Source organism: Hirundo rustica, chromosome 2 (assembly GCF_015227805.2).
Source record: "Hirundo rustica isolate bHirRus1 chromosome 2, bHirRus1.pri.v3, whole genome shotgun sequence".
Taxonomy (NCBI): domain Eukaryota; kingdom Metazoa; phylum Chordata; class Aves; order Passeriformes; family Hirundinidae; genus Hirundo; species Hirundo rustica.
Genome location: NC_053451.1, coordinates 69,960,487 through 69,974,212, shown reverse-complemented (window position 1 = coordinate 69,974,212; position 13,726 = coordinate 69,960,487). Strand labels below are relative to the sequence as shown.

The 13,726-nt window shown below is 42.6% G+C and overlaps 1 long non-coding RNA gene across 1 annotated transcript; it reads right to left on the bottom strand.

Moving 5' to 3' along the window:
* Nucleotides 1-312: 312 nt before the first annotated feature.
* Nucleotides 313-5,686, bottom strand: LOC120749260 (uncharacterized). The gene is made up of 3 exons (XR_005699596.2): nt 5,485-5,686; nt 1,283-1,372; nt 313-1,206 (listed from the first exon to the last, which is right to left on the bottom strand). It is a non-coding gene; the product is annotated as an uncharacterized LOC120749260 (long non-coding RNA).
* Between the last annotated feature and the right edge of the window lie 8,040 nt (nt 5,687-13,726).

Below are 13,726 nucleotides of genomic sequence, written 5' to 3'. Positions count from 1 at the left end.
AGTCTACATTTTGGTGCCATGTAATCAATGGAAAAGGGCAAGCCCCGTAATGGGGCCAGCTCTCCACAATGAACACATCCAAACTTAAAAAAAGATTTTTCAAAGAGAGGCTGGTTGTTTGTAAGCAGTAACATCTAGAGGCTGCACTGCATTTGGAGCTCTTCTGCAGCACTCTATATATGCATATATATATATATATACACACACCTATATACATACATGCTCTGTGTGTGAACATGTGCACTACCCATGCATACGTATGTGCGCTGTACATACATAATTATACAATACAGACTGCTTCTCCACCTGATCCTTAGGAGATACATTGTTTGAGCTTAGTGAAGGGAAGTTGGAGCAGGGGAGGGGGGAGAGAAAGAGAAGAAAGGGCTGGAATGGTTCAAGGTAAACCACCCCTCAGGAAACATCTGAAGACTGCTCGAAGGCAACGCCAGTACTATGATCCAGCGAATTTACAAAATGGGCTTAAGCAGGACAAGAAGAATAACAGAAGATCAAAGGATAAGCAGCAGATGGGTTTCAAAACTGTCAGCAGAATTATCATTTTGTGTAGGGAAAATCAGGTGAAAAAAAGATTCAGTCAAGATTTAGACCACCAAACTCCCCTTGTGTAGCCCCTTGTGGCTACCTATTTCCAAGTAGCCAAAGGATCCTGAAAGCCTATACTGGACAGCAGCACCCAAGCCTGAGGATCCTACAGTCCCTCAGAGCCTCTCTGGTGAGCCTGGGAACTTCCAGAATCCCTTGCCTTGAGCACAGTCCTCTCTGGGAAGAGGCACCCCTCTTCCCACACAGAGCTCTGCAAGCTGCTGCCTCACATCCTGCAGACGTTACCTCTACTACTGAATATAACAGACGTGGGCTATTGAAGTGCTCTGCATCTTGAAAGAGGTGCTTGCTGCATCCAGGGTCCCCTCTGAGCACACCTCTGTGTTGGGTTTGTCCAGGTCCCTGACCCTCCAGGGCAGACAAAGGAATGCCCCGGACTCCAACACCTCTGGTGCCCTTTGTGCACAATTTTACTTCAGCTGGTCAGAGCACTGTGCTAATAGTGCCAAGGTTGTAGGTTCAATCCCTGTATGGGCGAAGAGTTGGTCTCGAGGATCCTTGTGGGTCACTTCCAATAGAGAATATTCTGTGATTCTGTGGATGTCTCTGGAGAAAGTGATTCAGGCTTCACCTAAAAAGCTTACATAAAAAGCCCACGGTGAAAAGAAGTACCTTGCCACTGGAAGTACCTTGCCCCTCTCCCAGGGCACCTTACCTGGCAGAACAAGCCATCAAGTGTGTGAGTTGGAGGAGGAAGAGTTGGCGGCAGTAAAAAAACTCCGTTCTCCAGGCTCAGGGCATAAAGCTGAGAAGGGAATCAGAAATATCAGACCAGCTTCCACAGTTTCCAAGTCACTGCATGTCCTAGATAAGACCCAACCCCAATCTCCTTCCATTTCCTAAAAATTCCTAGCTATACCAAACAGGTACTCTCAGGGAGCTGTTGCTCATACAGAGCTGAGCTGATCTATTTCTGTAGAGGGAAGAAGCATCATGACAGGACACACAATAAATGGCACATTCTCTGAAAAATTGAAATGTGTCACAGCATCTTCTTTCCAGATGTGGAGAACAAAAATATGAATGCTTCACTTCTGACAGCAGCCCCACAAAGCTGGGAAGGCAGCAGGGGACAATTGAATGTTCGCTCCTGCCCCACTATACAGACACTCAGCCAGGGCACAAGAACAAACAAACAAAAAAATTGTAATATTCAGTTGCATAGTTACAGAGCTGTGAATGTAAAATTTGGGGGTTTTCAGTGTAATTACTAAATTCCATTTATTTGGATTTGTTAGACCAAAAAACACCTCTCTCAGAGGCTTTTACCTCATAGTTAAATATAGTGGTGAAGCAGTTAACATAGTTTTATGCATCACTGTGTTGGCACGGGGTTTTTATCTTTTATTGGCACCATTTTATCCCCGGAGACAATAGGAGATTGTTCTCACTGTGTGTAAAAAGATCTTGTTCTGGCAAGTAGGGTTTTCCCAGTCAACAAGTTTGGAATCCTTGGTAAGGGAGGAATAGGCCGTGTTGGGACTGGCCTGCTAAGCACCTCCTCACCGCAGCAATCACTGTGCCATTCACTGCTCACAGGGCTGCTGCAGCTCACAGCCCCTGCCTGCAGCCCAAAGCGGTGAAGGATGGAGCACCAAACTCACAACCCTCTGCTGTACTGTTATTACAAAGATGGGACAAAAGTCTACATTGATCTCTAGGCATAAACTATGCCGTAACTGCTAGAAACTATGGGGCTAGAAGAAAATATGTGTGCTTAGAAGCCTTTTCCTTTGCTAAAACCCACAAAATCTTTGTGAAAATAAAAGTTCCGATTCCCCGATTTGGATGCTTTTGTGTACCCCTAAAAGACGTGCAGGATTTTCTGTTTCATTCATCTCTTCCTGGTTGTATAAATAGTGCAATACACAATTAGAGCAGTCAGAGGCATTAGGGATAAGAAGGTATTTACATCAGAGATGTACATACGAGATTATGTGAGAATGGTAAAGTTTTATCTCCATCTTTAAGTAAATATTATGCTTCATCCACACCCAAAGTCTTGAAAGAAAGCTGTTTTAGTGTAAACAATTAACTTCCTGGCCAATCATTCAATTTTTTTGATGACTTGCTGCTGAGAAATTCAGATTCTGTACTGTAGACTACACCTTACAAATTTTGATCAGTCAGATAATCCACCCCAAAATCACCCAGACACTGCAGTTTATTTGCAGTCATGCCACAACATTTGGCAGGCCTGGTATTTCAGTTGTTCTTATTTGCAGCAGCTATAAAGTGATTTAGTTGCTACCAGGTTTGACAGCAATTAGGAACACAGGCATGAGCGATGGCAGCCTCTGCTGTATATTTCATGAGTGCCCACAGCTCAGCCCTTCTGCAAAACATGTCTCAGATCTCAGATTACACTGGAAAATAAAGTCACTAGTAGTTAAAGCTGCAGTCAGCCTTCAAAATGTTTACTGAGCATAAGGCAGTGCAAAAGCGATTACAAACCAAACCAAACCCCCGGGCTCTGCGATGATAGGAACCGCCCAGAAGGTCAGAGCTGAACTGAGATCCTACAGTCATGACTATTTTCCAGATGAACTGAAATTCATCATCTTGTGGCAGACAGAAAATGCAAAGTTATCTCCTTGCCCTGCAGGGATCAACCTGCAGCTGCACTTCCCTCGCTGCCTTTTCTCTGCAAGGCCCAGCAAGCTGTAGATGTGTCAATAAATTCCGTGGGTTTTTTTTCATTTTACTTAAGTCTTGAAAATAAACCACTGAAAGAAATTAAAAGGCTTTTTTTTCCAAAGCAGAATGGGACTTGAAAAGCAGTGTCCTTAATGACATTGAAACAAACCAAACTGTTTTGGGGCACATGAAATGCTCAAGCAGCCGAGCTTCAGCATTATCTGCAAAATGAAGGCAGTAGTACTTTTATTCAACAGCTAGCATGCTGGATTTGGGAGATACTGGTTCAGGATGTGGAATCCTTGGCAGTCATCTCATGGGAGAAGATCCTGCCTGCCCTGACAAAGCAGCCCTGTTCTGCCAAGCTCTGCTCCTGGAGCTGTTCCACTCTTTTGTATAAAGTAATTACTTAAATATACATTGAACAAAGAGAGAGGGAAATTACTTTAAGGCCTATCAGTTAGGGTACTCTGCTGGGAGGTAAAACAAACCAGTAAATAATTCATTAATGATGCTGCTACTTCAGAGACCTAATAAATTTTTATTGGGTAAGGAAAAAGTCATCATCAGGGACTGGGAAAATAGTCCCCAGACATCTTGTCACATGGGGGTGCTGTTTTGGCATGGTGTAAACTGTCATGTTTCAAATGGATAGGAATTAAAAAATCCCCCGCAGGTAAAATAAGAATTGCAGCTTCCCCTGGCAGGTGTTTTAGTGACACAATTTTTGGACAAAATGGGAAGTGGAGTTTGTTTCAGCCTTGAAAAGGCTCACATCTTCAAAGAGAATTGTAACCAAGGCTTTTAAGGAGCTCAAGTCAGGCCACATCTTTAATAAATTAAATAAACTGCAGAGTTCTTGAACTAATTGTTTTAAATGCATCCTCTCTGCTTTATTTGGAGGCTCTGGACTCCAGGCAGGGTACCTCGGGTCCCGTCAATGTCTGTTACAGCTCCTTTGCTCACTGGCACTGCAGCCCAGGAAGAGGTGGAGACAGACAGATGGTCTGAGAGCAACTTAAATACCACAGAAATTATTAATAAGCTCCTACATTTCCTGAATATAAGAAAGGAAGACCACCAAGATGCTCAACAGTGTCACATCATACTCCCCAAGTTTTCCTAAAGCAGGAACTGGCAAATGCAGCTTAATGAATCAAGTGTCATCAGGAGAAAAGACCATGTCTGTCACGGAACTTTATGCCCACAATATTTTCAGCTTCAAACCACAGCAAAGAAAAGTAGGATGCCTAGATCCAAAGGTAAGCTGATGCGACACAATGCACGTTGTTGGAGGATTTAGACACACCTGCTGTAGAAAGTGGTGACACGGTGCCCTGAGGAGAGCTCCTAGTCCCACCTCTTTCCTGGCCATGGAGAAGACTCCCTCTGACTTCCAGAGCCTGAAAACTTGGCCATCTGTTCTCACTTGAGAAAAATTCTCATTTTATCTTTTCCATTTGTATTAAAGCATTTTCAAACAGGAGAGGCTTAACATGCAGGCCGTGCAATAGCATATGATACAGTTAATTTCTCTCACCATCTAATGTTAACAACATATGGAGACTGGCCTGAGCTGCCAAGGACATAAATCTATCCTTGCCTCCTGGTTTGTTCACTGAATCTCAATTTTTTATTACTGCACATTCCTTCACAGGACTCCACCAAAACACCTGGTGGGGACCTTCCAGAGGAACGAATTTCATTCTTCTGAAAGAAAAGACTCCTCTTCACCCCATCCCCAGAAACAGCCCACCTCCCACCAGTCTCCCTTCCCCCTAATCCGGATTCCCGTTTCCATTGATAAAGCACATTCCACTAACAAAAAAAACCTAACTCATGTTTGCAGTGTTATATAAATGTCTACAATGTTTCTTTAACATTGTTTGACTTGTGGGTGACTTCAGAGCTCCTGATGGCATGGGGCATTAGTATCAGCTGGAGCAAAACCAGTGGCAGGCAGGTATTGTGCCAGCTTCCTCACCATTTTGCCAGCTGACCTCACTCCTGACACGCCAGCTGGCTGCTGCTCCCTTCCCATGCCAAACTATGCAGTGGTTTTGAGATGCATACAAATAAACTGTCCAACATGCTGAATAAACCAATGTTTGAATTCAAGTTCCAGGATGAAGATATTTACACAAACCTTGAACTCTACTGCAGCCAAATTTGAGCATTTCAAGGACACTGGATATCACTCTTGTAGCTTTTATTACTTACTGTGGAGAAATAGCAGATGAAATACTGGGGATGCAGATGGGCTTACAGAAGAGCTCGCTGGAAAACCATGGAAAAGGGAGCAATGCTGCAGACTTGAAGTGGGTGTTTTCACTTTCCAAGTACAACTTCAGGACAAACATGGATGGTTTTGTCCTTCTCCTTGCATACAGCATTAAATGTTGCATGCCTAGGTACGTAGACGTGAAAGATGTACTCTGCTTGCAATCAACCTATGCATCTGGTCTCTCACAAAGCCTGTATGTGAACCTGTAAGTAAAATGGAACCAAATCCAAGATGCTAAACCCACATCTGCCTCAGGTGAAACCAGATATTAATTGATGCCTGCTTATTCTCCTCTTCATGTATCCTGTCTCTTTACAACATATGTAATGCACATATTTCATCTTCACTGTAGCAGTACGAATGTCTTTTAAGTCTGTCAGACATGGAGGACTAAGCTGTCATCAGTACAGCCTATAAACTCCTTTCTGTTTACGCAAAAGTTAAGTATTTAAAGTCAACTGGTGGCATTTTCTTTTAAAAGTCTTTGCTAACTGCCTGTTGAACAAACCTGACCAGAACTGCCTGTAGAAGTTAACTCAGCACTATTTTCCTAAAAAATACCTGGCCTCATAACCTTGAGCAATAACCATTTTTTTCTCCAGTAATTACTGGAATATCATATGATGAACTGGATTAGTCATTATAAAATCCCGCCATATTGTCTTGCGTACTACGAAATCATAGGTATTTCAAAGAATGTGCAAAGCTACATCTTCACTTTTTCAATCACTCATTAATTATTTCACTTTGGATTTCAGACTTCTCCCCCAGTTCTAGTTCTTAATCCCATTTTCAGGAATACATTATGCCTCAATAATATCAGCATGAAAAAGGCATTATTTCAAGGAACTGTCTTTTCTTTTTATGGATAAATTATCCAGAGTTTGTGTTTGGAGAAAAAAAAATAAACCAGAGAGCAGCAGGTAAAGGAGGAAGCAGGGCATGTTGTGCCCCATCCAGACAGACACTGGGATCTCTTCTTGCAAAGCATGACAGCTTTTTTGGTGCTCGGACGCACCTCACCTTTCACAAGCAGTGAAAGAAAGAACGCTGCACGGTGCAAACGCGATTTTATCGCTATGTCAACAACACCGTGGGCCCCAGCATTCAGCAAGGGATGTTTGCATTGGACCCGATAAGTTTCTCATCAGCTGGGGCAGACAGCACACACCAACAGTTTCACCGCAAGGCCCCTGTTTGTTTTGGTGTCGATGGAGCAAGGTGCAGAAACGCCTTGTCCAGTTGCTGTATTTGTCAGCCGGCGAGTTTGGGTCGAGGCGAGCTGCCTCAGTCAGGCCCCGTGGAGAGGGGACAGGGAGGAGGGGGTGGCTGCAGGGCAGAGAGCACGAGGAGCTGCCTCTCATCCACACTGTTTGCCAATGTGGAAGGGAGTCTCACAAATAGGTCACTCATTAAAACTTTATATAGCTGAATTCAGGAAGCCTCCTCTCACTAGAACAATAGCAAAAGGAAAAAAAAAACAACAAAGCAGGTTTTTATTGGGCCTTCTGGGTGGGCACAACCACCGGGATGAAGACAAAGCTCAGGTGAAGCGATACCTCCCTGATACCCATTCAGCCCCTCAGAAAGCAATCAATTACTCTTTACGCTTGTGCCAACAGCTCTGCCATACTTTCCATACCAAATTACAGAAAACCAAAGGTGGAAAAACATGACTAAAATATTAAATAAGTCACATTTTCTGTGTTTGGTCCTTATTCAAAAACATTGATTGAGATATATAAAAAATCAGAGGAAACCTCAGTCCCACAAAAAAAAGCATCTCTTCTAAACTCCCCTAATCTCCAAGAGCAAGAGGACCACTTTTAAATGCGAAGTGAAGATTATGTGCTAACCGCGGCAGGATTTGAGGCCTTACAGCTTGTGAAACTACCCCAAAGGGTGGTCTCCCTGCCTGGGCAGGGCGAGTGTATTCAGTAACACACCTTCCTTTCACGGCTGTTCGGACCTGAGGATATTTTCAGAGCTCCCTGAAATGTCCTTCCTTTGTGTGGAAATTGCCCTGCCTGAAGATGGAACACGGAGGGGAGGTGGGAGCGCGCAGGCACTCCTATGTCACACAGAATGAAAATTAAATATTAACATGCCCCTTCTGCTACCTGTCTGGAAGTCACACAGTCACAACATTTTTAACTTGTATAGTGGTGGTGAGGGTAAGTTTGAGCTTACAAGTGGTGTTAGACTCTCCCATTCCCCATTTTGGATCACGTCTCATTTCATGTAACCGATTAAAACATTCAGGCTTAACCTTTCAAATCACAAGAAAATCTTGCTTATTTTGGAGCAACTGACTCATTTTCCCAGAGGTGACAGAAGGAGTCTCCACTGCTTCTTAAACAATATGGAGGTTTTTCTCAGGCTTTACCTGATTGAGCTTGCAGCAAAGTAAACTTGTGGTATCAAGAAAATAAGTTTAAGGTTATGCCCACATTGCTCAATGAAGGAGTCATGGATTGAAAGCAAGCACCAAAGCCTCAGTCTTCTGCACAGAGGAGTTAGTAGGTCATTCTCTGATGCTATTTTGGACTGCTCTGAGTAAGTTCTCTCCCCATTAACTGGGCTTGGATGCAGTTCAGGCATGAAATTTTTTTAAAGGAGGCTCCCAACAGGCAGTATAACTAAGACAGTACCAGGTTTGACTCTCTTTCCTCTTCTGCTGTCCCAGTCCTCCAAACACTATCTCAGACGTCCCAGGACAATTGAGTATTTTTATATATATATATATATATATATATATATATATATATATATATATATGTATGTATATATATGTATGTATGTATGCAGCACGGACGCAGTCAGTCTGCCACAGGTCTGCTGTATCTGCACAAAAGCAAGCTGCTCTGCACCACTGGCCTGGGTGTCAAGGATCTCTTTCTGCAGCTACACTGCACTGAGTGTCCCAGGCTGCCTCTGAAAACCACTTCAATCCATGTCAGTGCAAGTCCCTAAGCCCCACCTGGAATGCCTAGTGCCTGAGCAGCACTCCTGCAGCAGGGTTGTTCTTCTTTGCATCAAGTGTCTAAGTAAAATCCAGAACTGGGGGAGCTCTCGCTGTTACAGAGGAAAGATGCAAGTATCAAGTGGAGCTGTAGGCCTCAGAGCACTTGGGTGACACCTCAAAATCTCAAAATTACTCAAGTAGTAAAAATCACTCAATCTCAAAACAGCATCTAGAAAGACTGTTCATAAAGTAAATGAGCTGGGAACATGAAAATTTCTGACCAGCAGCTTGCTGTGTGGCACTCTTAACACACCTTGCCAGCTCTATCATGGAAACATACAGCCCTCACAAGCCATACCAAAAAGTAGCCTGGCCGAGGAAACTGGTTTCTCTGGTCTTTGCAAAGAACCCAGACACTTTAATCACAACAAATACACAAATACTGGGGGAAGGAGTCCCACAGCTCAGTGGTATGTTTTGGGAAAAAAATTTTGACATCTGTATACTTGCTTCATTATGTCCCGACAATTCTTGGATCAGAAGGGAGCAAACAGCTGATCCTTATTTGCTTATGAAACAAAGTCTGTAGGAAAACAGGACTTCACAAAGCCCAAACCATTCCATTCGAAACACCACAGAGTGAAGTCCATTGCCAAATACAAGGCAGGATCCGGGAGGAACCCAGGGGACTGGCAGCTCTGGAAGTTGTGGTATCCTCAGCCACAGGACAGATGTTCCCGAAGGGCAGGAACATTGGAAACCGTGGAAAATTGCACAACTGAATTTCACAGAAAGAAAAGTGATTTTCCTATAATTGAGGAACTCTTCAGCAAGTTCCAGTGAGAGACCAAAAGCTATTGTTTTCTGAGGCACATTTTTTGAAAGGTACATCTCTTGAAAGGTACTGAAAGATGCAGTTTACAGTCCCAGTATTTTAAATGCTGATTCCTTTGACTCCAGTTAGGACATACGGCTTTGGGTGGGAAAAAGCACCATTTGAAATTGCATTTCTTCATCTGGCAACAGAGTTTACATGTTAACTAGTTTAGACTAGATGGCAAATGAATGCAAACTTTTAGGCAAATGAAATTAGATTACACGAGTCCTGTGGCAAGTGATCTAGGCCCTTAAACCTACAGTTAGTCGGAAACAGGAATGATGGGAGAATACCCAGATGCCACGTATTGACAAAGAGGCCTCATGAGGTAGATAATTTTAGGAACAATTAAGAGTATTCACAGCATCCAGTTCCCTGAGTGCTACAATGCTTAAACAAGCTGGTGGGAAAGAGGAGACCCACAATATTTTTTTCAGTGTTGGAAATGTGAGCAATTCATTAGTTTGGACATTCTTTCCCTCCAAATGCCTCCTGCCTCTTGACAGCAGAGCAGTTTTCAGGGCTGCTCAGTCACCTAGAGACCTGGGTTACATTTCTCCTCATGGCAGGGTTCCCCTGTCATGAGAGCTCGGAGCTCCGGGCTGCTGTGGAAGGAGGCACTGAGCACATCCCCCATCAATACTTGGTCAGTGATGACAACACATGAGGATAATCAAACAACTGGGACAAGTCACCCACAGTGTGTGGAAAATCGTTGTGCTCTGGGGTTTTTAAGATCCACCTGACAAAGTCTTAAGCAATGTAGTCTGAATTCAGCACCAGCCCTGCTTTGAACAGTTGCTCACATCATACTGCCTCCTGTGGTCCCCTCTAACTTGAATGACCGATTGCGCAGTGAGTGTGGAAACTACTGGTCCAAAGAAAAGCAGGTAAGAAGCTGCCCAGCCCTGTAAATTAGCTATAGCACTCAGAAAGGAGTTGGGATTCTTGGGAAAGGTGACTTATTTATGCTAAATGTAGAAATAATCCTGGAAGAAGGAATTCAGAACAAGCCATTTTACAACCAAGCAATACACCTAAATCTGGCTTCATAGAGGAACTTAAATGTAATATACATCTGATACTCATTTCTCACTATCATTAAAATAATTGGTTAATATAGATGGTCAAGATGTGCTGGAGTGTGATGCTCATGCCCAACGTGGCCTCAAAACCAAGTGCTTCAGCCTCACCAAATCTGTTCTACCTGCATTACAACCAGCCATGTCAAAACCAAGCTGGCTCCAGATCTATATTTCTGCACCATAATTCCCCGTAGTCCTGATGATGCTAGTCACAGTCTAGGAAATTAAAGATAGCTCTGGATGCAGCTAGATCAGTTGCAAAGGACTTATTAGCTCAGGATCAGGGACATTGGGTGGCTGCAGTAACTTTTCCAAACCTCAAACCTAAATCCAAGGTCTTAGCATCGTTGCTGTGACTTAACAGATCCAAGCACAGACTTGGTTGCCAAACAAGACCAGGGCAGGAGTCGGTCTGTGGGTTTCACTATGAAGATAAGCTCTGGAGAGCTGAGAGTTAATAGTATGGTATCTAACACTTGAAGTACAAAACAACTCTGTACTCATTAGGAATACAAATAATACTGGACTGAATTCTATGCATTTCACAAGCCCCAAATCTGGATTAAATCACACACGTGATTTGTAACATGAGCTGTTTAATCACTTTTGTAACTCAGATGCTCTATAATTAGAAGCTCGGAAAAAGACAGGGAGTGGCAGTCAGCTACACACTTAAACAAGCATCAAAAAAAAGAACAAGAAAAAATCTCAGTAAATAAGTATGTAAAAATCACCGTTACCACTACAATTAACATTTTAGGGCTGAGATGCAGAAGTAATAAACAGTCTGCTGAAACTTCTAAAGCAAAACAAAAGCAAACTTCACTAGATTTTTTTATTAAAAAAACCCACACACCATCTTTTCTCTTGATAACTTAAATGTATACTGCCCACATATAAAATACAGTAGGTCACTTTATAAGCAGGGACCACAGACAGAAATCAGCGTCTATATATAGTACTTATAATATAGCCTGAATACCATGAGTAAGTCTTTACAAAAGCCACAGGGAAATAACAAGAAACAACAAAAAAAAAGCTGTGATAGCATTCCCAAAGTTAGTTGTAAGAAACTTTTAAAGGTCATCTAGTCCAACCACTCTGCAATAAGAAGGAACATCCTCCAACCTGGCCTTGAACATTTCCATATATATGACGCATTTACCACCTCCCCAGGCAACCTTTCCAGTGGTTCACCATCCTCATAATAAAAAATTTCTTCCTTAGATCTAGTCTAAATCTAATATCTTTCAATTTAAAACCATTACTGTTTGTCCTATCACAACAGATATGGCTAAAGTAATTATATTCCATTTTTCCTGTAGGCCCCTTTAGGCACTGGAAGGCTGCCATAAGGGCAGCCCAGAGCCTTCTCTTCTCCAGGCTGAATAACCCCAACTCTCTCAGCCTTTCCTCAGCTCCATCCCTCTGATCATATTGGTGGCTCTCCTGTGGACTCTCTCCAACAGGTCCATGTCCTTCCTGTGCTGGGACCCCAGAGCTGGATGCAGCACTGCAGGTGGGCTCTCAGCAGGGCAGAGCAGAGGGGCAGAATCCCCTCCCTGGCCCTGCTGCCCACGCTGCTTTGGATGCAGCCCAGGACACGTTTGGCTCTCTGGGCCATGAGTGCCCATGGCTGGGTCATGTCCAGCCTCTCACCCACCAGCACCCCCAATCCCTTCTGGGCAGGGCTGCTCTCCATCCCCAGCCTATGCTGACACCAAGGGTTGCCCTAGCCCAGGTACAGGAACTTTTACAGTTATTTGACTTTTTGAACGCAAAAAGCAAATAAAGAATAATGCATCTTGCAATACTATCAAGCTATTAATTTTTATATTACAGAATTGACAAAGCTGTCGCATCTTCTTGGATTATATGCCTTTAAGAGAACTGAGGAAGGCAAGAATCATATTAACGCCTTGCATCACACATACTTGTCAGATTTAACATCTATAGCCAGCCTTAAGAATTGTACCAGCTTCATGACATCCCACTGAAGAGTCTGACCATGGAGGTAGAAAGAAAATCCCAACAACACTTTATCCGAGACATTCCTTAAAACAGCAAGTGCACGAAATATCAAGTTAATAATTATTATAGAACAGATATCTTCTCAACTTCCAAAATCATTAGATTTCTTTGTGGGGAATTTTTATATCATGAATTATATGTGTGCTCACTGCAGGAAGACCCCAAATACCAATTCAACTGTAAGGGCATAATTGGAAGGACACTTTCTTCTGCTGAGTTCTTATGAAGGTCAATGATGTGTAAGGCAAGATATTGCAGAATTGAAGATACTTTCTCACAACCACCAACAGCAGAAAGTAAAAAAGCTGACAAACTTTTTTACTTATTTGGGGGAGTGGAGAGAACAACACACAATGGCTTTTGCTTTATTTCTTATATATTTATTTCTTTATTCCTTGATCAATTTGATTCTTAAATTCTTGATAATTCATTGCTCTTGAAACTTTCAGATTCACACCTCAAAGATGCATGACCCTGTAAGAAGAAAGTGACTCAGCCTCTGACAACTGTAACACTCACCATTTAGATGTGTTCATCCTCCATTCATATTAAATGTGAATTTAATGTACAGTTGTTGCTGTTACTGAAAAGCTAACATTTCTAGTAAGCAGCAGTTTCTCTTTTAAAAGTGCAAGTTAAAATGCTAATTTGTAAGCAGCCTGTCACAAAGTTTACTGACCCTTTGCACCAAGCACTTGTAGAGAGGTCCTGTCAAGATTAGGAACAAGTGTTAATGAATGCATCATGTCCACCTCAGATTTTAAAGAGCATTCAGGGAGGGAACACACTTTTTCAACACTAAACTTGTGTAGGTACTACACTAAGCAAAAGGGTAAGGAAGGTGTCAGCATAATGAGATTTGTGACAAAATACAAAGTTGAAAAAGCTGATTTCTTCATTAATGTAAATTTCAGTGTTGAAAGAGTTGAGTCCACAACATATCCAGAGCACAATGTGTAGCAGCACTCACCATCATTATGAACGAAGAATTAGATGGAGACCTGAGCCTGGTCATAAGAACCTGCCAAGTCCAACACATGATGTCAGCTTTCAATCAGAATTCAGGAACATTTAACTCCTGAATGTATAAACTTAGTTTGATAACCACAGTGTTGCTGTGTATTGTTTGGTTTCATATTGTATTTCATTTCTATACTGGGCTTTATAATGGTTTGCTCTATACCCCCTGTTCCCCTGGAAAATGTACTTTCCCAAAGTTT